Source organism: Cricetulus griseus, unplaced genomic scaffold (assembly GCF_003668045.3).
Source record: "Cricetulus griseus strain 17A/GY unplaced genomic scaffold, alternate assembly CriGri-PICRH-1.0 unplaced_scaffold_10, whole genome shotgun sequence".
NCBI lineage: Eukaryota > Metazoa > Chordata > Mammalia > Rodentia > Cricetidae > Cricetulus > Cricetulus griseus.
Genome location: NW_023276809.1, coordinates 14,153 through 21,607, shown reverse-complemented (window position 1 = coordinate 21,607; position 7,455 = coordinate 14,153). Strand labels below are relative to the sequence as shown.

The window sequence follows — 7,455 nt, the reverse complement described above, 5'->3', positions numbered from 1 at the left end:
TTCTAATGATCCCTCATGCCAAAGGTCACTGCCCTCTGGCTTGTGTAGGAGAGGTGGTAAGGGCAGACATTGGACTAATGAGTGTAGATCGACCAGGGACATGCAAGGGAAACTGTTAAAGCCGGAAAACTCTGAGGGGTGCCTCCAGAAGTCCCCCACATGGAAGAAGGTTCAGTTATTTCCAGTAACTCTAGAAGACAATCTGTCACAGGACGAATAGATAGTTATTCATCTATTGTGAAAGATGATAATGCCATAGATGGTAGTTTGGCTAGAGATAAAGAATCAGGACAAGACGAAAAGCACATATTTTGACAGACCTTCATCAAAGACAAGCAACCTCACTTACGAGTACAAATTAATGATAAAATTATTAACAGGATAGTGGACACAGGCGCGGGCATCACTATCATAACCCAAAAGTCTGGGCCAATGGAATGGCCCACTCAGGGAAGCAAACATACAATTTTTGGGTATTGGAACACTATCTTGAGTTCAATAGAGTGTTTGTTCTGTACTCTGCATTGGACCAGAAGGTCAGAAAGGGAGAATGAAATCTTATGTGGCAAATATAACTATAAACCTCTGGGGTCGTGATCTCTTACAGCAATAGAATACTTAAATTAACATCCCTCCAATGTCAGATACAAATGATAGAAAAACGCTTGATAGTAGGAAGGATTGGGTAAGATGCTATGGGAAATGGTTACAAACCATCCAGGCTGTACAGAAACTAAATACAAATGATAGACCTTCAGAGGAACCAAAGGCCCTGCCATTAAAATGGCTTACAGATAAACCTGTCTGGATAGGGCAATGGCCCTTGACCTCTGAGAAGCTACAGGCTCTAGAAAAGTTAGTACAGAAAAAACTACAGGCTGAACACATAGAGGAGTCTACCAGCCCTTAGAATTTTACTGTATTTGTTATCAAGAAGTCACATAACTGGAGAATGCTGACAGACATGAGAACCATAAATAAGGTAATCCAATTTGTGGGCTCTCTACAGCCTGGAATACCACTGCCTTCCTTAATACCTGAAGTATAACCAATCATAGTAATTGACCTGAAAGACTGCTATTTCACTATATCATTACAAGAAAGTGATAGAGAGAAATTTGCATTTACTGTACCAACTCTTAATAACTCACAGCCAGTTCGGAGATATCAGTGGAAGGTTTTACCTCAGTGGATGCTAAATAGTCCTACTTTATGTCAACACTTTGTACAACAACCTTTGGAAGTAATTCATAAAATATTTCCACAAACACGTGTTTATCATTACATGGATGATGTTCTTTTATCAGATTTCAATAAGGGAACTTTGGAACGTATGTTTGACATGGTGAAGGAAGTTCTGCCTATATGGGGGTTACAGAGAGCCCCAGAAAAGATACAAAGAGGAAATTCTATTAACTAATTAGGTTTTAAGATAGACTTACAAAAAATTAGGCCACAGAATGTGCAAATTAGAAGGGATTGCTATCAAACTCTTAATAGTCTTCAGAAGCTGCTAGGAGAAATTTCTCAATTACAGACGATTATTGGGGTAGAAGGTCATGAGTTAAAACATTTAAAAATGGCTCTTAAAGGTGATTTGGACCTAAGCATTCCATGAATATTATCTGCTGAGGCAGAAAAAGAAATACAATGGGTAGAAAACAGAATATTGGATGAGCATGTAGATCTGATAAACCTTGATTTAGACAATGTTCTGGTTATCTTGCAATCCAGAGAATATTCTTCTGGAATTCTGATGCAGAAGGAAGACACTATATTACAATGGATATTTCTGCCACATAAACAGAATAAAAAGTTAAAGACTTATATAGAAAAGATTTCTGATTTGATTTTAAAGGGCAAATTAAGACTTCGTCAGCTGACTGGAAAAGATCCAGCAGAAATTATAGTACCTTTAACTAATGATGAAATTTCCTCCTTATGGAACGATAATGAATATTGGCACAGAGCTCTTACTGGCATTTTGGGAACAATTAGCAAAAACTATCCCCAAACTGACAGAATTAAATTCATAAAAATGACAGTCTGGATTATGCCATGCATTGTAAGACAAACTCCCATTTCTGGAGTTCTTGCCTCCTACACTGATGCTAACAAATCAGGTAAGGCTGGTTGTAAAGCAGGTGAGGTAAGTAAAGTAGTTCAAAGTCCATACACATCTGTATAGAAGGCAGAATTATATGCAATTCTCATGGTGCTTACGGATTTTACAGAACCTCTTAACATAGTTTCTGATTCCCACTATGCAGAGAGAGCTGTCTTACACATAAGAACCGCAGAATTTGTCCCTGATAATACAGAATTAACCTCATTGTTCTTAGTTACAGGAAACAAACAGAAACAGAAGCAATCCTCTATACATTATGCATATGAGATCCCATATGGGTCTGCCAGGCCCATTAGCACAAAGCAATGAAAAGATTGATCATTTAATAATTGGTACTGTGCTAGAAGCCTCATAATTTCATAACAAACATCATGTAAATAGCAAAGGTTTAAAAAAGAACTTCTCCATCACTTGGCAGCAAGCCAAGCAGATAGTGAGAAACTATCCTACTTGTTCCTTTTATAACCAAACTCCGCTGCCAGCAGGCTGTAATCCTAAAGGCATTCAGAGGAATAAGATCTGGCAAATGGATGTCTTTCACTTTACAGAATTTGGAAATTTAAAATATATGCATCATACTATTGACAAATTCTCAGGTTTCCAATGGGCTACTGCTCTCAACTCTGAACAAAGCTGATTTTGTTATTACACACCTGCTAGAGGTGATTGCAGTTATGGATATACATTCACAGATAAAACCTAACAATGCTCCGGCATATGTCTCCACAAAAATAGAACAGTTCTTCAAATATTATAACATAAAGCATGTCACCGGTATACCACACAATCCTACAGGACAAGCAGTTGTTGAAAGATCTAATAGGATGCCTATGGAGATGCTCCATAGTCAAAACACCCCAAACGTGCGTTACATAATGCTTTATTGACACTAAACTTTCTTAATGCCAATGACAAAGGACAAACAGCTGCAGAAAGACACTAGACTATGGAAAAAAACTGCTGAACTGAATCAACCAGTGTACTTCAAAGATGTACTGACCTCAGTATAGAAGACTGTATATGTGTTATGTTGTAGCAAGGGTTTTGCATTTGTTTCCACAGGAGAAGAAAAACTTTGGATACCATCAAATTTGATCAAAATTCGAGTCGAAAAAGACAACCCTCTCGACAAGGACAACTGTCAGGTATTTTACTGAGGTATATCTCATAAACTAAATAAAAACCTCCCAAGGGAAAGGGAAGTGCTTTGTTTCTATCTTCACAAGAAAACTCATCTCCAGAAGTACAAGAACACTCCATGGGTAGATGCTTAAGAAGAGAAGGTAGCTATAACCATCAAACAAAAGAAACGTGCCATATGGTAAACTTTACAACTATCTCTCTAATAACACTATTTCCGTTCATTACCTAGTCCCTATTCAAGTAAATCAATGCTGGATTTAGAGTTGGATTTGGATTTCCTCCCCTAAAATCCAAGCATGTTGTTTAACTAAACTTTAGAGTTTCTGTATTATATCAAGGAGCCAATTGATGTAATACAGAATAAATAAAGAATTTGAAGACTGTCTTTTGTCTTTTCTTGGCTCTTTCTTTCAAGGTGTACACCCTCTCATAATTGTTATTTTCTCATGGTTGCCTTTCCCAGCATGTATACATATACAAGCAAACATTTCTCTGCTAACACTTATGTTTGAGTCCCACACAGCCAATGAAGACCCACCTGACAACAATCCCTGGATGCTCCGGAAAAAAAAAAATTGGGCCATACCTCCTAGACTGCACTGGATCATACTTACTTGCTTTCAACTGACACTCTGACCAGAGCTTCGAGTATTGACTTGAATCAAGTTAAGGATTTCAACCTAGATCTTCAATCAAGCAAATCCCAGCTAACATGGACTGGATATAACCCATTAGAGACTTTCACCATACTAATATTTTCTTCCCACAGGACCCCACAATGCTACCATTGTCCCATTTCAGCAGGAAATAACTTGGAAGATGCTACGCCCCCATTCTTTATTATTGTTTATTAGGGTAGTGTAAGCCTAGTTAGGAATGACCTTCCTATTGTTTAGAGTTGGGATTGTAAGGAGGTGTTCACATTGTACGCCCCTTTCAAATGACTTTAGGGCTTAGCTGGAGTAGACATAAATAGGATGTGCAATACCAGATTATTGTATCTTCTTGTATTTCACCTTTATGATTGTTAATTTTGGATATTTTACACTATTAAGTTTTAATCCTTTTAGACTAAAAGGGGAAAGGTAGGGAGACACTGTAACCACACCTCCTAAGGGCTGGCTACAGGTGTGCTTGACCACCACTGTCAGGGGGTGGTCAAGGGGAGGTCAGGATAGGTTCTTAAAGGGCTGCAGACATGTGGGGACCCCGTCTCTCTGGCCTCCCTGCCTTGATGCCTCTGGGCACGCTCTGGCTTGTGCTTGGCTGATATTTATCTGAATAAAGGTATTTTGAATCTGCAAGCCTTCTCTGTCATCTTCATTTATCTCTTCCTTTCCATCAGTTTCAGTTTACTGGAATTAATTTACATAAAGTGAGCATAGATATCAATGTGCTTTTTATGCCAAAATTGAATGATTTTTGCAAGAGAAATCTCTATGTGAAAGTTAATCATGTTTGTGTTATTAAAATAGCATTCTCCAAATTGTGAGAGCCATCACATATGGTATGAATCATCTGTACACAGCTGCTAATTCTTTAGAAAGCATAATTTTGAGGATTCAAAGGAATGCCTGCCAGGTGGTGGTGGCACAGGATTTTAATTACAGCACTCAGGAGGCAGAGATAGGCAGTTCTCTGAGTACCAGTATCTTGCTTCTCTAAGTTACTAAAAACAGAATGTTTAATACAGACTAAAATATACACTAGGCGGTGCTTTGTAAATGTTCTTATAAAGGAATAAGCTGATTTTTTAGACATGAGGAATATTACTTTACAGCTGGGCAGTGGTGGCACACAGCTTTAATCCCAGCACTAGAGAGGCAGAGGCTAGTGGATCTCTGCGAGTTCAAGGCCAGCCTGGTCTACAGAATGAGTTCCAGGACAGCCAGGGCTGTTACACAGAGAAACCCTGTCTCAAAAAAAAAAAAACCCAAACAATCAATCAATCAACCAGTCAATCAATAAATAGGTAATATTATTTATTACTTCACATCATGGTATTAACTGTTATGGGTTATGGGATTTTTGTTTGTTTGTTTTTTTGTTTTTGTTTTTGTTTTTGTTTTTTTTTGAGACAGGGCTTCTCTGTGGCTTTTTGGAGGCTGTGCTGGAACTAGCTCTTATACACCAGGCTGGTCTCTAACTCACAGAGATCCGCCTGCCTCTGCCTCACTAGTCCTGGGATTAAAGGCATGCGCCACCACCACTTAGCTATAATTAATTCTTTTAAGACTAGTCTCATACTTTCAAATTTGTCCCATCCCTAACTTAGGGATATAGTATTGTAATAGGATTTTCTTTATATGTTTTTTATTTAAATTCTTTAATTACTATTCATGTTTACATATCGATCCCCTCCAATCTCTCATCCTCCCGTCCTTCCATGTTCCCCACCAACCCAACCCAACCCACCAACCAATTCTTCCCCAGGGTTAGTGAGGCCCCCCCTACAGGGACCTTCAAACTCTATCATGTCATTTGGGGGAGGACGGAGGCCCTATTGCTGTATCTGGGAAGCAATAGTATCACTCAATAGGGAATGGGCTCCCAAAGTCCATTGTGCTCTAGGGATAAACACTGGCTCCATTGTTAGAGGTCCCATAGACTGTCTTGGCCTTCTAGCTGGCACCCACATTCAGAGGGCTTGATTTGGTCCAATGCTGTTTCCCCAGATTTATTACAAGGGTCTCCATGCTATCAGTAGATCAAGTCGACTGTTTTGGCAGGTCTCTCCATCCCTGTCTTTGCTCCTTTGCTCATCCCACCTCCCTCTCCACAAATGAATTCCAGTAGTATGGTTCAGTGCTTAGCTGTAGGTGTCTGTTTCTGTTTTGAACAGCAACAGAATGAAGGCTCTCCATCCTCTCCCTGCCCCCAGGCACCCACTTTGGTCAGTGTCCCGCACGATTGTCTCGCCAGCAAGAACAACACAGGACACTCGGATCCTTCTGCAGTAAAGCTTTAATGCGTCTTGAGAGAGAGAGCATAAGCTTACAGAGCGGAGACCCCGAGCCAAGAATCCCGTCCCCTAATAAAGGCTCATAAGCTCTGATCGGTGCGTGTACAGCTGAGATAGGTGGATGACTCATCACCCTATATGACGCCATGGAATAGGCGGGCTAGGCAGTGGAAAAACACTGGGCACATGCATACCAATGTTGTTTACTTGATCCGGCAGCGGATGTCAGCGCCATCTTGTAATGGTGAATGTGAGTGTGGCTCCTCACAGGTCAGGGGTTTTTGTCCCCATCCCCTTTTTCAAGGGACTATGCTATCTTCTCTTAGGGTCATATTTGTTTCCTGGCTCCTCTAGCAGTGTGGATTGTAGTGATCACTTGCTCTATGTCTAAAAATCAAAAATGAGTGAGTGCATACTATGTTTATCTTTTTGTGATCGGGTCACCTCACTCAGGATGGTTTCTTCTAGTTCCATCCATTTGCATGCGAATTTCAAGATTTCATTGTTTTTTTTTCCACTGAGTAGTACTCCATTGTGTAAATGTATCACGTTTTCTTTATCCATTCTTCAGTTGAGGGGCATCCAGGTTGCTATTGTAAACAGTGATGTTTCTCTGACTTCTTTCTCAGGGCATTTACCTTCTGCATATAATAGGACTACTAAATTTTTTGAGTTGATCTTCTATCCTGCCACTTTGCTGAAGGTGTTTATCAGCTGTGGTTGTTCCCTGGTAGAGTATTTTGGGTCACTTATGTAAACTATAAAAAGATGGAATGCTTCACGAATTTGGATGTCATCCTTGAGCAGGGGCCATGCTAATCTTGGCATCATTCCAATTTTAGTATATGTGCTGCTGAAGCAAGCATATGGCATGTTTTTCATCTCTCTTATAACTCATGTTGGATATGCTTATTTCTCAGTTCTGCATATATTCCAATCCTGAATCAGCTTACACATCATTCCACCATCTTTTTTTTTTTTTTTTTTTTGTATTGTGGTTTTTTCCTGCAGTGTGACTCCAAAGGCTTCTATGTGAAATATTTGACCCTGAACCACTGAAAGTTAGTGGATCATGCTCTGACTCAATCATTGGATTCATCCATTGCAGATTCATAATTAAATGGCATTATCAGCAGCTAGTGGAAAGTAGGGGTCAGTGCTAATTGAGAAGCTAGAGGAATCTTTCTAAAGACTATGTCAAGTCCCCAGCTTCATACTAGCT

General features: G+C 39.7%; 1 pseudogene; it reads right to left on the bottom strand.

Moving 5' to 3' along the window:
- Positions 1–6,995: 6,995 nt before the first annotated feature.
- Positions 6,996–7,095, bottom strand: LOC113831584 (annotated as a pseudogene).
- Between the last annotated feature and the right edge of the window lie 360 nt (positions 7,096–7,455).